The sequence below is a fragment of the Lagopus leucura genome, unplaced genomic scaffold (assembly GCF_019238085.1).
Source record: "Lagopus leucura isolate 7727_CA_CO unplaced genomic scaffold, USGS_WTPT01 Super-Scaffold_100002, whole genome shotgun sequence".
In the NCBI taxonomy this organism is placed as follows: Eukaryota; Metazoa; Chordata; class Aves; order Galliformes; family Phasianidae; genus Lagopus; species Lagopus leucura.
In genome coordinates, this window is record NW_024962263.1 from 22,460,999 (window position 1) to 22,476,969 (window position 15,971).

Genomic DNA, 15,971 nt, shown 5'->3' on the forward strand with positions numbered 1-15,971 from the left:
GGACTGTTATCATTTTTGTTATATATATGTAACAGCAACACCTGGTGATAGATCCAAGCCAAACCAGAGTCCTGTTGTGCTAACCGCTATGTAAATGGCACAGAGATATCAACTCTTCTCTGGTTTCCTGGGGCATGATGTTTATAGATGACAATGAAGTCTCAGTGGTAACCAGTATTATGGTTCTCTTAAATAAATTAAAAAAAAAATAAAAAACCCGACAAACAACTGTACTTTAGATGTAGCATAGTTATTGAACATAGACTGTATGTTATTTATCTGTATTTTTGAATAAGTGATATGAATGCTAAAACTGAAAGGAAAGCTATCGTTTTAAATTAGATGAGCAAATTCTGCATCCCAGCTAACAAATCCAGAGTATTTTGCCACCCTTTAAGTCTTTCCATTCTGTTTTCTTTTGTCATTTCTGCTATATGCAGAATGCATTTGAATTTTGTTTTGTCAGTTTCTTCGTAAAGAATTCCAAGCAGAATGTAATTGCTTCAGTCTTAGAAGGTACTTTCTCACACTGTGTCACTTTTAAGACTTGCAATGTACTTCAAGTTGTCACTGAATACAGTGGAGGCTTTGAGCTTTATTTATTTACTGTACCTATGATTTTCCCCTAATTGCAGATCTTACTAGTGATTAAGAAAATAAAAGGCATTTCATTACCTTAAAAGACTTTTGGTAGCATCAACTAAGAAATGATACAACCTGTTCTCTCTCCCAGAGAAGTCAGAACAATCTCTGCCAAATATTTGCCCTTAACCAAAACTTCAAAATGTTTTTAGATGCTTTTATTGCATCTAGCAAGGAAGAAAAACCCTGTTGAGTTAGTCATTTGCAAGGCTCTTCCTGGAAATCTGCTGTAAAGAATGCTTAGACATTCCCCATTTCATTTCCATGCCTGCTGACCCTGGGAACTTCAGCCATTAAACGTTCAATACAGGTATTTGGAAGTTATTTTAATTTTGTCATTTCCTCAGCTGTTGCAAAATAGAATTATATTAACAGCAGTACTCTGCCAGTTCACATTTCTTTTGGTCACAGCAGCAGATAGAAAGCAAATGGTTACAAAAAACTGTTCCCATTCGTGCTTTTTGCCTCAAGTTGTAGCACATCTATTCCCTCTCTAACAAAAAGAAAAACCCTAACAATTTGAATAGTTGAGAAAACCAATAGTGAATACTGACCCAACCTGAGTTCCTATTCTGAACTTCCTGAACCAGCAAAAAGGCAGCAAAATTGTCCATCTGTGTTTGGGAGCTGCTCCATGCTTTGCTCCTTCAAGAGTGACCACTGACACCACTTACCTTTAAAAAAGGTTATTTATATGAGAGTATGCTATATGCAAATCCTGGCTTTGGTGACCTCACCATTTTACAATGGTGCATTACAAATCAGAAGGAGAATCAGGGAGATTAACGATGGTGACAGATTGTAACTATTTGCCTTTTTTTTTCTCATTATATTTTGGGTATACATGCAGATATTTGCTTTGTTGTTCTGATTTCAGAAAACTGATTTATGAAATTAACAACAACAGAAAGCAAACAAACAAAAAGAAAGAAAAACAGCAAAGAAATTGCTTTATAAAAATAGTGCTTGGATTTTAAAAATCAGCAATTTTTATCCTGGATGCAAAAAATGATAATTTGCTTTCAGTCAAGCTCCAATGAGCTTTGAAATCCCTGAACCTGTGGTTCTATCTGGGCTACAGACCACATTTTTGCCCCAGACCAGACTCATAGAGGCAGTGTGCGTGGTATCTGGGTGTCACTGGTCCATAATCAAGCAGTGTCTAGTGGTTGGCCAAACTCATATCAAAGGTTAGAAGGGCGGGAAGTCAGCAAGAACCTTATGGATGAAGGAATATAGGAGTATAGTATATCATGTACTGAAAGCAGGAGGATCTTTCACCATTTGGATATATGACAGCTTTGGAAATGCAGGCTTTAACAGATCTTCACATGAAGCTGCCTGTTTCCCCATGCAGTGGTTATGATATTGCATTTACTTCAGTGTCATGGAGAAAACACACAACTTCATGCAAAGATTTTTTACTAGATGATTGATGATGCTCCAACCAGAAGCTGCCAGTCATCTATAATGCCCAGTGGCTGTCTGTTTTTCTCTTATACATACATACTTCAGAATCATCATGTTGTTTCTTTGCACTGGGTGTCTACATTTACTAAGTGATCAAAATGAATGGCTTTGGGAAGACTTTTCTTCAGGAATAGTCCTTAACTTCAGAATTAGTTCCCATCTTGTGGTCTAAGTTCCTGTGTCATTTGAGCATAATACATGGCCCATTTTTGAGAAAAGTTGTGTATGTTGGCAAGCATGGAGGCTTTGGGTTGAATTGTTAATTTTTGACTCTTGTTTTTGTTGAGATAATACAAGATTTTTTCCCCTACTTGTTGACAGAGTCCTATTAATAACACTCTTCTTGGTATCAGAAGGAATTGATTATCAGAATAACACTAGCACTAGCATAACACTAGCACTAGCAATATAGCTCCTATTTATTTCTTGCTTGCTTCATATTGTCTTTTTAATTAGACTGTCTGTCCACAGCTGACATTTTTATGCAAAGTATTTCATTTATGGTTTTGTCATGCATAGTAATTGTACTACTTCAAAAACTTCCACCTTTAAAGTCTTTGTGAACGTATATCTGATAAAAGAAGTAATTGTGACCAATTGTATTTTGTTTTAAAAGGTCACTGCACACACTATTCTCTCTGAATGAGGATGTCCATTGGAGATAAGAGGTAGACATTGTAGTTTTGGTCTCCTTTTGATATCTTCTGGTATTATTTAAAGCATGATGATAGTCTTACACAGTTAACACTAATTTCAGTTTCTTTACCTTAACCTGATCTTTTATGAACTCCAAGTTTCATTATGTAGAAAAAAGAAAATAAAATTATGGTTCAGTGGAGTTTGTGTAACTACAAAGAAACAAAAGCTCTTGCTCTTTGCCAGTATGTCTGAACATCCCTCCTCCTGCCAAGCCTTTTGGAAGGAGGCTTATTTTCTGGAACTTTGAGTGTGGAGAATCAGATTCTGAGTTCTTGGAGATAACTGTGGTAGGTGTTCTGCTCCTGCATAATCCCCTTCATGTTTTCAAGTGTCCAGCCAAAACTACAAATCATTATCCCACAGTACTTTTAATAGAGCAGTTTTTATTAACAAAAATTAAGAAAATCAATTAAAACATTTTTGAATACAATGTTTCTGATTTAAATAATTTCAATAATGACAACTGTTTCAGGCTATTCAGGGAAAGCAATAAGAGCAATGTAAATTTAATAATTTAACTCATACCATACATCTGTTGTTAGCAGAGTGCTAAGGGCAATCAATTAGTCAAACACTCCAACGTTAGGCCAGAACTACGATCACCCAGTGGATATTAATTCTATTGCTTTCTACTTCCTCTCATTGTTGCAGATCAGCAGCTGACAAAGCTACGATGCAGGCTGATTTATGCAGATTATTTAAATGGAAGAAACACATAGAAGATAGCTGTGCATATTTAAATGGACTGCCTGCAATGAATAAGTGCACTTTACTTTGCTAGCTAAGTTTTCAGCTGCTTAGGAAATGGAATGCCTTTGTTCTGAGTACCACTTTGGGACAAAGCACAGCATAAAAGCTGAAAGTATGTCTGTAGAGAGTTTAACTCAACACAGATTTTGCACAGTGGTGGTGCTGTGTCAGAGGACCTGTGGTCTTTTCTTGGTGCTGATGATACGTGACCTTTGGAAAACATAAGAAATTGGTACTTGAGTACCATATGGGAGGGATTTGGGGCAGGGATTAGATGTAAACAAGGTTATTAATAACAGTCAATAGATGATGTGAGACTAATATCCACTATCCCTAATTCACAGCCTGCAGCATCTGCTCTTGTAAATGACACTTGGTAGAGAAACCTCCCTTACATTTATTCAACACTTAAATGTTTGACCTCAAACGCAGACAGGAGGAGCAGCTACTAAATCAGAAGTGCCAGGATGCAAAACAACAACAACAACAAAACAACTTTGGAGAGCTGCTTCTTGGGTTTCCTTTCAAACCTAGAATGAAATAGGCGCCTCCTTACACTACTATTGGTCTGTTCTGCCATGAATTAAGATTAACGAGACAGAAAAACAGACTTTGAGGTGCATGTTTTAGTATTTAAAATCAGGAAAGTAAACTCAAAAAAGATCAGTTGTAAATAATACCACCTAGGTTTTTCTCAGCAGGCAACTGAACAGAGTGTATGGACAACAGAGGAAAATATCATTAGGATTAGACTTCCGTTGGTACTGTCTCTTCTCACACAGTACTTCTCATTGTCTGGCACTCTCTGACTGTTTTGTATGTTTTCATGGACAAAATTTGTCTTAGGGCTCTTAATGCTACATTAGTGTCACATAAATATTGCCCACGTATGATGTCTACACAATTGGTTAAGTAAGAACTCTTCTAAAAATTATCATGTTTTAATTCCACAAACGTAGGAGTTAGGCCAAATATCACCTCTACTTAGCACAGAAAGCCTTAAGTGCACATGAGCTCGATATTATGTACTTTTGGCATAAGTGATAAGGGATAAGGTTGTATACCTTTTATTCAAATGCCACTTGTTCTGCTGGGGATTAGAAATGCAGGGCTCTAATATTTCTAATTATGGACCATCAAACAGAGAGGAACAACAAATGGTTTATTAAATTCATGCTCTAGCTTGGTGTGAGGAGGTGTCTTAGGTCTAACAACTAAAGAATTAAGCTGAAGGTACGTTAGTTGGTATAAGAAAGTTGTGCAAGGCTAAAGACAACAGAATGCATTATCATCCAAAGTAGAGGAAAAGATGCACTGATATCTTTATTAAGTATAAAATTAAAATTCCCAAATCTAGATTCAACTGTAATAGGGCCTTTTGTAACTTTCCATAAATTCCATCCAAATTCTGACCTTACAAGTATTTCCTATTATTTCTATTCCTCAGATGTTACGACTGGATTTTTCCAAGGCATTCTTTGTTCTCTTCATTTTGAAGGTAACAGTTCAGAGAAGTGGCTGAAAGATAAAAAAAAAAAAAAACAAAAAAAAAAACAAGCACACAAAACATTGTTTGACTGCAGGTATTCATTGTAAACATTCTTCTTTTCCTAGAGAAGACATGAAGGTGAATCAGGAAATGGATGGCATTTTCAGATCACATGAGTCAGCACCCCAGAATTCATCATTTTCACCGGATATCTGACTGCGTTGAGGGACTTCAAGTTAGGCAGCCCTAATTTAATGCTCATACAACAACTCCTTTAACTATCTTATCTGTCTGAGACCATAATGAAAAGAAAGAGGCAATTACCAAAATGAGTTAACGGAACACATTTATAAATGCAAGCACACATTTACTTATGTTACGTAGTTGTGTTGAAAATATCACCTTAAGCATTTATAAAATTAAACTATTTTGGTTATAAAGCACCTTAATCATTCAAGTATCACAAGAAATACTGCTTTAGTCTTTCTTTTGATCACAAACAGTAAATAGAAACTCATCAGAAGCACATCTAGCTCTCAAAAGTCAAGTAATTTAGAATCTTGCTGTTCCTAACTCACAAATATTGCAGATACCAAACAGTGTAACCTTTAGATGCAGCACATAATGGGAGACAATCTGACAAAAAAAAAAAAAAGAGTTTGCAACTCTGACATTTATTTCTCCATGATTTAAAGTAAGTATTGCCTTGGTGCCTTTTGCTAAGACAAATAAAATTTTGCTCAGTCTGATCTTGTGCAGTGCCTGCTACTAGAGAATGCACTGCTCAGCATACACAGCTGCAGCATGGCTTGTCCTGATTTGTAACAGCTTTGCCCTGCTGGAACCACCTGAGGATGGCAAATTTCAATCATCTGGGTCGCCTGCTCTCCTGGGTTAGAGAAGCTATCTATATTTTTGCGCATAACACCATCACAAGTCCCTGACATTTAAACACATATGACTCATGAGGATTCAGCCTTGGAGGATGACCATGTTGAACGCAGGTGGGAATGGTGAGGACTTGCACCACCCCAATGCTTTATTGAGTTTCAGTGGGAAAGAGGGAAGAAACAGTGATTGAACTGGCAGCAAGCTCACATATGCAAGGTGAAGTCAAGACGCCAAGTTGGGTTCTTTAGAACTAGTTCAGGAAAGGGAGCTTGCTGGCATGCACTGTGCTCCTGCTGGTGTGCTCTAGAAAGTTTCTGGCCATCAGGAGAGTTTCTCCTGGAGCAGCAGATTGATGTGATGGAAAAAAATAACAACTGGTGTTTTCAATGGAGTGAAAAAAGCAAAATGTGATGGCAATAAAATAAAACCTTTGAACTCTGTAATCGTGAAGCAAACTACGTTTTTCACCGTGAGCAAAGAGCACAGCTCAAGGTTCACTTTGAAGCTATCTTCTCCCTTCTTTTTCTTTTTCTTCCCCCCCCCCCCTTCCTTCTTTTTAACCTGACTTAAACTTCAGGCTCACAGTATCTGACAGTGTTTTTCTAAATAATGAAATAGAGCCATGTATCCAAGGCACTCCTGACGGGCAGTGTGAAGACAGACCTTCCTTCACACTGTGGCTTTTCTACCTAAACAGATGGAAGTCCCCCTCACTCCTGCTGCTTTCCAGCACTCGTACATCCTGCCCCCACAGGGAGCAGCTGAATCCTGGCTTCTCACCAAACTGGCCAAGGGCTGGAGGTGCTGTGCAGCCCTTCTTCTTCCAACCATGTTGCCTGACGGCTTGTGTGAGCTGCCAGCTCTACATCCCAAGTCTGTTCTGCTGCCAGGAGGGATTGAGAATCAGTAGCAGCAAGGAACAGAAAGGCAGCAAAACATGGGGCATTGAGATAGCAAAATTTCATAGGTAAATGTTGCTCCATAAAAATATTATGTCTCTTACAGAGAAGCAGCGTTACAACTAAAGCACTGGCCTTTACTTGCATGGTTACATGAACGCAATGGAAAAAAAGTTTGAATCATGGAATTACAGAATGGTTTGAGTTGGAAGGGACTTCAAAGCCCACCCAGTTCCAACCCCATGCCATGGGCAGGGCTGCCACCCACCGGGTCAAGCTGTCTAAGGCCCCATCCAACCTGGCCTTGAGTGCTTCCAGGGATGGGGCACCACAGCTTCTATGGGCAGCTGTGCCAGAACCTCATTGCCCTATGAGTAAAGAATTCCCCCCTTCAGAACTTTTCATTTTTTTAATTTTTAATTATTATTCCCAACAAACAATCAGTGAGAACGCTGCAAATTCCTGGGCTTCATTTCTAATGGTAATCACAAACTTTCCTTAACATTTCTCCTTGAAGAAGTTTCTTTTGCACGCAGCCAAAGTGACGCTCTCCCCAGAGCTGGGTGCTCGGGGCCATTTGGCTCCACAGTGTGCTGGCGTGCAGTGAAGTTTTGATTCCGGCTGTTTTAATTAAAGCGTATTTCCATAAGATTACTCCAGCGTGGATCAGCTCCACGGTTCTGTTTGCTTTAATAAACTCTCAGAGCTTTCCTCCTTCTAGAGGGAGGTCGTGCTGCAAACAAGGCAGTGCTGCGCTTTGTAGCAGAAACATGGAAATGCTGCCGTAAAAGATGGAAAAAGAAAAAAAAGAAAAGCTTTGATGGAATTCATTGCAATCTATGGACGAACAGAAACAACCTACGGTTCTAAGGCAGATGGGCACAGGCGGGCATGCAGCATAACGGGGACGCCGGTACGTACCTGCAGGCAGCACGATGCCACGTCTCCCAGTCCCGCTCGCTCGGCGGGACCTTTATAGCGCTTTCCGGGGGCTAAAAATAAACTTTAGGGGACGGCTCCGAGCTCGGGAGGGGGCGGCCGCGGGCTTCCACAGCGATGCTCGAGTCACGCTCCGGCTCCGAGCCGGAGCTCTGATGCCTTCTGGGCGGTGTCGGCTGCCCTCCGCCCCCTGGGCCATCCCCCACCTGCCGCGCCCGCGGCTCCGCGTGGCTGCCCCTCGCCCTTCTCCTCCTCCTCCTCCTCCTCCTCCTCCTCCTTCCTCCGTCTTGCAGCCCGCCGGGATTGGCTGTGCTTGTACTGGGGCGGCCCGGCTGTGGTCGGGAGGAGAAGCCCCAAGGCATGCTTTTTTTGGGCCGTGGTAAGTAAAATTAATTAATAAATAAATTTTTAAAGAAACAAATAAACAAGCAAACAAAAACCAACAAAAATAGACCAAGCATCCAAAGCCCAAGCACGCATTCGGAGCTGCTCAACCAGTTGCAACTTCCCCGCCGGCCCGAAGGGGGGAGGGACGGGCAGCCGCTCACCGACGGGGCCGGGGACGCGCGGCCGCCCCGGCTCCGCCGCTCCGCCCCCGCGGCGGGGCGCGCTGCCGCGCCTCGAACTTGGTGGCAGCGAGCGCTGCGGGCGGCTCGGAGCGCTGCGGCCATGGCGGAGTGAGGCGGTGGCGCCGCGCCGGGAGCAGGGCACGGCGCGGCGGCAGCGGCTCGGGGCTGACCTGCGGAGCGGAGCCTCCAGGTAACACCACCCCCAGTCCCTCTCCCCGCGGGACGGTGCGAGGAGCGTTCCCGGACCTTCCATCCTTTCTCGCGACAGTCTCTGGGAGCTCGAATGCCCCGGGGGTGGTGGGCGTCGGGGGCCGGCAGGGGGAGCTGGGGGGCGGGCGGAGCAGAGCCGCCGGGACGGCCCTTCCTCGGGCACTGCCCGTGTTCTCCTCCGAAAGTGTCCGCGAAGGAGGAAAACCGAGTCGGCATCCCTAGCGCTGCTCTCGGCCAGGTGCTGCCGGGAGAGCGGGGACGGAGCGCGGTGTTTGTACGGACTACGGGACATCTTCTGCCCGCAGCCTGGTCTGAACTCCCAAAGCGCTTCTGTTGCCGCTGTGTTTAAGTGGACTGGCGCGTATCTGTGGTGTAACCCTATTTTGGCACTTTCTGAAGTGCGGAGTTCTCATTATCGTTCTGTAATCACGCAGGAGACAGCCCGGGTAATGGTTTTCTTTTTGCGAGGATCGCTCTAACGGCGGAGTGACAGCTGTTGGGCATTACCGTGTCGTTCCAGACGTTAAGCGTGCGACGTGAGGTTGGTGCAGCGACAGTGTGCCCAGAGTCATCCTGTGGGCAGCGGGGTCTGAGGAAGGGCCCCCAGCTCCGCCGGGGGCCTTTCCTCAAATCCCGCTGCTGTCGGCAGGAGGGGCTCGTGTGGGTGTGCACGGTTACAGCTGAAGGAAATATCCCCAAACTGAAAAGTTAACCGTATCGCGGTATCCTCCAGCAACCTTAAGGAAATTTGGAAAGCTGCGATTCCCGGAAGCTAACAGAACAGTCTTAATTGGAGGTAAATATGCGTGTTGTGAAGGTTAGTGCAGCACTAGTCCAGCTGTAGGGCTCAGTCAGACTAGGATTTTAACCGTGGAAACTGCATGCAGTTTTTACTGCAGCCCTTTCAGCATCCTCGGGCTGATACTGGAACGAATGCTCTGCCTGGGTTAGCGAAGTTTGACTAACGGAGAAGTGTCAAAAGTGGTGATGCTGCTTCTCTTCGTGGAGAGCACGATGATAGGCACTTAGTCCGAGCGCGTTGCTAAGATATGGCCTTTCAAACAGCCTGGTGAGAGATATGGAAGACTCGTGGGTAGGTGTGCTGTGCTCCCACCTTCCTCTCCAGCCAGGTAAAGCCGATCTGACTTCATGACTCTCAGTACCGCCGGGTTGCTCTCGTTTTCCCTGTCTTAAGAGCTGCGGGAGGTCCTGCTGCCAGCTGAGGCTCCAGAGGGCGGCAGTTCCTACAAAACAAAACGTTGCTCTCGGCTAAGAGATGTAAATTAAGTTGTGCTGCTCCTTCCTTGAGATGTTGTAACCGGGTTTTGTTTTGACTGAGAATGCTGAAGGTGCTATTATCAGCAGTGTCTTATTGCTTTTAATCTTTAACCAGTGCTGTTTTCTTAAAATACTTCCAGGTAGTAGGAGTCCTTGTGCACTAAGTAATGATCCATAAACCTTGGTTATGAGAGGGTTGTGGTGCTGATTTCCTGCTGGGCAGGCATGCAACAGGGGGTACCCATGCATTGGCGCTGCTTGCAGGACTTTTGTTCTTTTCTTTCTGTTCTCCCTCTCCCCAGCATCTTAGGGGAACCACATGGATTTGAATTTGTGTTGGTGTACTTTCATACACATGCAGAATTACTGCTGACTGAAGTTCATTACTTTCCAGTGAGTAAACCCTGTATTACAAGCCATAAATTGTAGATAGTGAATGTGAGCCTCCTCCAACCTCAGCTTCAGTGGCAGAGCTGTGTGAAGGGCTCCAGGTCCCTATGATAAGTGGGAACAGAGCCTTTCCTGCACGCCCAGGGCCACAGTGCTGGACACAGTGGCACAAGTATGGTGACACAGTGGCAGTAAGGCCAGACGATGGTGCAGTCATTGCTCAGAGGTGTGCTGTCAGTCGCTGGGAGGGGTGTGTGTGTGATCCATCCCACTTAGCACAGAGCGGTATCCCATCATTTGTTATGCAGTGATGACAAAATTTTGGCTAGCAGTTTGGCATCTGGTTTATGAAACTTTGCCTAGATGCTTGGTGATTGATGTTCTGGAGTTGGTAGAACTTCTGTCACCGTCTCAAAAGAATGAGCTTTTTTGGATCAAACCATTTCCAGGCTGACCCTCTGGTGACACGGAGCCTTCATCCCTTGCGAGAGGTGAGCTCGTGTTAGCACAGGGCTGCAGCTGTGATGTGCTGCTGCCAGGTGGCAGCCTGCTCTCTGCAGCAATCCCTGCAGCCTGTCAGTCCCGCTGCTCTTTCAGGGTAGGTGCAGCCAAAACCGTTTCCATGAAAGGTTGGAATTCTTAGATCTTATTGTAACCTTAGATCTTAGATCTTGTTGTAACCGTGTCCAGTTATTGGTTTAAGATCTTTACTGCACTGAAGGATAGCATGCTTGCCTGGCTTTTATCTGGATGGTGGCTAACGTAAACCAAGTTCATAACTGCAAAACTGCAGTCTGATTAATGTCTTGCTCTGGTTTTACTAGAAACCTATGTTCCAAAATACAACACATTTAAATCTGTTAATGTTTAATGTATTTATTAATGTATTTGTTCTGGCGTTTGTGCGTTCTCTGTGGTACTTTGACGCAATCCACTTCTCTGCCGTATAAACAAACTCTTTATCTTTGTACTCAGTGTTTTTGTATGAATACATGAATAAAACAAATCACTAGTTGGGAGGCATTTGGAAAGGAAAAGGTATACCAGAGTGTATCAGGAAGTCAGGTAACTTCAGAATGGAGCTGATGGTCATCAGAGGTAGTAGTAGAATGCTGATATCAGTCTGAAATGTGTCCAGAGGTTTTTGCTGTGAAATTATTTGGTTTAGCTCTACTCTTAAAACTATCTTTTCAGAAGTTGTCTTCATCAACAATCTGAGTAATTTCTTTTAGGAAAAGTTCAAGTTCTGGGCAACGCATCGGCTGCACTTCTCTGTCTATCTCATCAGTGTTATTAAACTCCTACCGATGCATTTTTCTTTATTTCCCTGATTTTGAGATAAAGATTTCTCTCTGAGCTCCAGCGTATGTTAGAATTGTCGGATTTTCCATTGCTGAAAGGACAGGTTAGTGTTTTCATGCCAGAGGTTTCTGCTAATTCCAGTTATATCATGGAAATTGCTGTTCCATTTGGAGGATCTTGACCGAGGAGCTGTGAATCTTTGATATATAATTTGTCAATTTCGAGTGCCTTGCCTGATAAACAATGACGTTCAGCCAACTAGCAGTATTTGTTTGGTTTAAAAGAAGCTTACAGAAGTGATGACTTAGGGAATGCTGAAATGCTGCTGAGATGTTGTGTTAGGCTTTACAAAATACATGTGATGAATGAGTTGGAGTGTGTGTGATGCCTGCAGGATTGCTCTACATACTGCAAGTCATGGAGTTTTCACATTTTCCTTACCCCACCTCTTCTCTAAATGTGAAAATTGAGCTCCTTTCTCTTCTGCCTTCCTCCTCTGAATTACTACGCTAGGTAGAAGATCAGAGCACTACTGAAATATACTTTCAGATTAGAATTAGCTTTAACTGCAGATCAAGAATGCTTAGTAGATTTAACAGTGAAGTCTATATAACAAGAGAGGAAGTACAAGTGTTTTAGTATTTTTGGCTCTGTTTTTTCTGTCCACAGTAAGATTTTTCCTGAGCTGCTTCTTTCTATTGCTAGTGAACTCTGAATGAATATTTGTCTTGTAGTTTTTAAAATGTGGTAGTTCAGGTGGTAGTTTTGTGCTTTGTTTTCTCCAGGATAAATTTGGGAATTCCTGCCTCTTTGTTTCTTTTTTTTGTGTGTGTTGGTTTTGTTTTTTGTTTGTTTGCTTGTTTTTTTTTTTTCTCCTTCATAATCTGAACCATTTCAGTGATCTGTTTTCAGTAGAAGCCCACTAAGCCTTGCTTTGACTCAGCTCCTTATTTCTGAAGTGCACTATATGAACACTGCTGAAATGGCTTGGCGCAGGGGAAGGCATATGGAATTAAGTCCTTTCTGTTGACCCTGTCCAAGAGAAGTGAAACTGGGCCAGTATTGAGTACTTGAAGGGAAGCTCCTGGACTTAACTAGTTACAAGTGGATAGATTGTGTGTATTGTCTTGTGTGTCTTTGTCCTGGTTTCAGCTGAAACAGTGATGAATATATGCCTAAGTCTGTTTTATGTTGAGTAATAGGCACACAATGGGGATCAGTCCAAGTTGTTTGGCGAGACAGAGCTGCTGTCATGATGGCATGCTGCAGGGCAGAGCCAGGACAGTGCCTGAATTAGACCAAGGGTTGTTCCGTACTGTGTGAGACCATGTGGAAGGCTGTAACACTTGGGCTATTTATTGGATTAAACCACAACAGTATATATGTATGTATGTATGTATGTATGTATTTATTTAAAATCATGTTAGAGTCAAAATTGAAGGCTGTGAAAAGGGATTGGATGTTGTCCATAGACAATGACTTCTGTTCTCTATGCTGGGCTTCCTATCAGGGCCAGTGTGTTACTTCATCTTTGTTCTGCTGTCTATATCCTCTTCTGTTACATCTGTTCTGTTTCTTACTCTGATAAAAGAATAGGGTTATGTGGTGTTTATAGTTGGTTGTTATAAAAAATGATACTGGGATTCTAATTTTTATCTAGTTTCTCTTGCTCCAGGGTGTACTTTTCCTTGCTCATTTTTTCAACCTAAGCAGTGATATTGAAATACCTAATAAGAATATTTTTTGAGGGAATAAATGTATCTAATTACAATTAGCATTTGATTTTGTATTGACCATTGCTGTACCATGGGACTCACAATGTAGCAAAAAAATGGGATTTCAACTTTGGAATGGAAAAGAGAAGACAGTTTTCTGAATGTATTCTTCAAGGCATATAGTCCTGAAGTGGAATCTGAACAGCCAACCTTATGAGCTAACTGTGATGCTGAAGTAGTGAAGGATAATGTGGTATCTCTTGGTATCTCTTCTGTTTCTGACACTGAAAATCTATTCTTGCTTGCTAAATCTTAATACATTTTAACCTTCATCTTCTAATAAAAGCTTCTCCTTATAACTTGAAAAACACTAGCTACTTTGTTCCCCAAGGGCAGACAGTTATAGATAGGAAATACTCTGTGTAGGACAGAGTTGCAGTTTGTTGTCATCCTTTGGAATTCTGGGTCTTCAAGCCTCTCAGTTGGCTTCTAGGTCCTTCTGGTTGTGCCAGTGTAATTCTTCATGTGGAGATATACTGTGAGCAATATTAGGGAAACTATCCTCTTAAAAATATACATATATGTTTTCTCTTTGAGCATGACTGAGGGTGTGGAATGAGTACTGCTGTAGAAGGAAGAAGAGGAGAGGAGAACTATGTGTTTGGATAAGAATTCTGCTTAGTTCCTCGAATAACAATGACTTTTAGGACTGGTTAGAAGAATACTGGGGGATTTTGCCAGTAATTTTAAGTCTGTTGATAAACTTTTGCCTTAAGTTAGTTTTCTAAGATGCTACAGGCTCTCTTGTGGGGACTGCAAATGGACTGAGACCTAGATGTATGCCAGTCTTCAGGAGCATAAACTGATCTTTTGAGGACTGAGGTACCTGAGAGGCAGTGCCTCATTACAGTGCCCTTGAGTGTGTCAGTAAGAAGGAAATTCAGGGTAATAATCTGTTAAAAACTGGAGCTCAGTCTTCCACAGCTTGTCTGTCAGACCTTACTCTTTTGAAAAATGATAATGGATTCTGGTACAGGCTGCTGGAATTGGTAACATAAAATGACATAACTGTTCTGAAAACCTGCTTTGATTTTCCAAAGGCATGAGGTCATGCATACAGATAGAGGGACGTGTGATTGGCGAGGAAATTGGTGTTTATGAACAGAAAAGCTTATTTTGATGGATGCGAGTATGAGTCCCAAGGAGGTGTTAATGTGAGCTCTGGAGACTTACCATAAAGATTGGTCAGGGTCTACAGACTTATCTGAATTGTCTGCAGGATTTTCCAAATTTCCTTTGTCTGCTTTTTGGACAGCACAGGCTCTGACTCCTTACTTCAAGATTAGGTAAGGCTTTAATGAACACAAAGCAGTGCAGCCTGAGCATCATTTTTTATCTGGTGTTAGTGAGGGGAAAAAAAAACACAAATGGCAGCTAGCAGCAATAGCAGAAAGGGAAATCTGGGCTCTACATCTGAATCACTGTTCTTTTTGCAGTGTGTCTCTGTTGTTATAAATTAAACTAATGGTCTGGGCAGAGGAACTTATTTTGCTCCTTCAAAATCCTTTCTACAACTGTGTTTGCTACTGGCTTTTACAGTAAAGTTCAATTTCTTCTCTCTTATCTATAACTGGAAATGAAAATTGTTTTGAAAATGTATTTAAACTGAAGGCTAAAGAGATCAGTATCAGAGTTTGAAGAAAAATTATCTTGAAATACTGGTTAACACTTAATTCTGATATTTGTCTTGAGTCTTTGTATTTATCTCTCAAACCTGAAATCATAAAATGCTCTTAAAATAATGTGAGCAAATGCATTATTTTCCTTTGAGAGTCCATATGAATGTGTTGTCCACAATGGATTGCCTGTCTCCCAGGAAAACATTTGTCTTTTTATAGGATGGCTGTTGACAGAGCTTCTTCTTTGACTTCAGTTCTAGAGAAGTGTGTTGTAATTTTTTATTTTTCCCCAGAAGGTTTTTTATTTTATTTCATTTATTTATTTATTTATTTTTAAACAGTACTTGTTGCAGGGATTTGTTACTAAAACTTGAATACAAGGAAATACAATTCCATAACTTCAGATGTATAGAACTCTCTTTGCAAGGAACAACGAATGAGGTTAACTTATGTATTGTGTATTATTGAAATCAGACTGAGTTCATGATCATATGTATTTACTGTTTTTTTTTTTTTTGGTAGATTCAGCATTCTCCATGTAAAAGTCCATTTAAAAAGGTATCAATTTTTTTTTTTTTCCTGCTACTCTCATGAACCCTGATGTTTTTGTAAGCTCTGAATTTCTAACAGTGCCAACACTGATAATTTTGAAATCGGTGTTTGAAAACAGCTGGCACTACTGTTTTGTTCCATGCTCTCTGTGCACGCTGACACCTTAAAGATGCATCTGTAGCCATAAATCAGGTCAAGAAAACTCTATTACTACTGAAACCTGACGAAGCATTGGGAAGAGGGTAGATTTAGACTAGATATTAGGAAGAAATTCTTTACTGTGTGGGTGGTGAGACACTGGAGCAGGTTGCCCAGTGAGGCTGTGGATGCCCCATCCTTGGAAGCACTCAGAGCCAGGCTGGATGGGGCTTTGAGCAACCTGGTCTAGAGGTATGTGTCCCTGTCTATAAATGAGAGTTGGATTTAGATGATCTTAAAGGTCCCTTCCAATCCAAACCACTCTATGATTCTGTATAGAGATTCCTGTTTTTAACAGT

At 41.9% G+C, this 15,971-nt stretch overlaps 1 protein-coding gene, 1 long non-coding RNA gene and 1 other non-coding gene across 5 annotated transcripts in view; 1 reads left to right on the forward strand and 2 right to left on the reverse strand.

The window, feature by feature from the left end:
• Window positions 1–3,160: 3,160 nt before the first annotated feature.
• Window positions 3,161–7,919, reverse strand: LOC122178960. Its single transcript, XR_006178502.1, has 2 exons — window positions 7,762–7,919; window positions 3,161–5,079 (listed from the first exon to the last, which is right to left on the reverse strand). It is a non-coding gene; the product is annotated as an uncharacterized LOC122178960 (long non-coding RNA).
• LOC122179472 lies at window positions 5,188–5,256 on the reverse strand. The gene has a single exon (XR_006178703.1). It is a non-coding gene; the product is annotated as a small nucleolar RNA SNORD123 (small nucleolar RNA).
• A 557-nt stretch (window positions 7,920–8,476) lies between the features above and the next one.
• Window positions 8,477–15,971, forward strand: part of SEMA5A (semaphorin 5A) — a 314,328-nt gene continuing 306,833 nt past the window's right edge. For 2 of the 3 annotated variants that reach the window (XM_042869442.1, XM_042869444.1), the window contains exon 1: window positions 8,477–8,538. The gene's annotated coding sequence lies outside the window, so the exon portion shown is untranslated. Of the gene's footprint in view, window positions 8,539–9,259; window positions 9,355–15,971 lie in introns of those variants that run through there. The other variant, XM_042869443.1, reaches the window with a different exon arrangement.